Genomic DNA, 546 nt, shown 5'->3' on the forward strand with positions numbered 1-546 from the left:
ATCTCCATTTCCTTGTTCACGATTTTCCTCATCCTCAAGGCTCATGACAGCAAAATCGGGGCGAATACAAATACGTGTCACCTCATGACAAATTTATGTCACGTTTATGTTCACACGGAGTCAAATATGATAAGAGATATCTTTATCTACACTAATTAGCATACTGCCGCCTCATTATATCTCTAGTCTTGTTAAGTAGGAGCGATCATATTAGATTACATCGTGTTATTTTAGAAAGGAAGTAGATAATGACAAGTATTTTGGTCTAATTGGGTACTTCTGTCCTTACGAGAGGTCAAGAAAATAGGCCTTAACCTGCACTTGAGGGAAATTCTCCCCCTCCCCCTCCTCTCCGGGCCCACACTTTCTCTTCTGGATTAAAGACGATTTTTTCGTGATTTTGTGATTCTGTTAATAATGAATATGATTAAGTCAAATAATTGCTATTATAATGATAATAACAATAACAATGTTTATATATATATATTTTTTTTTTCAATGACGACAACACTGATAGTAAAGACAATGTTAATAATAATAAGCATC

The sequence above is a fragment of the Penaeus monodon genome, chromosome 21, assembly GCF_015228065.2.
Source record: "Penaeus monodon isolate SGIC_2016 chromosome 21, NSTDA_Pmon_1, whole genome shotgun sequence".
Lineage (NCBI taxonomy): Eukaryota > Metazoa > Arthropoda > Malacostraca > Decapoda > Penaeidae > Penaeus > Penaeus monodon.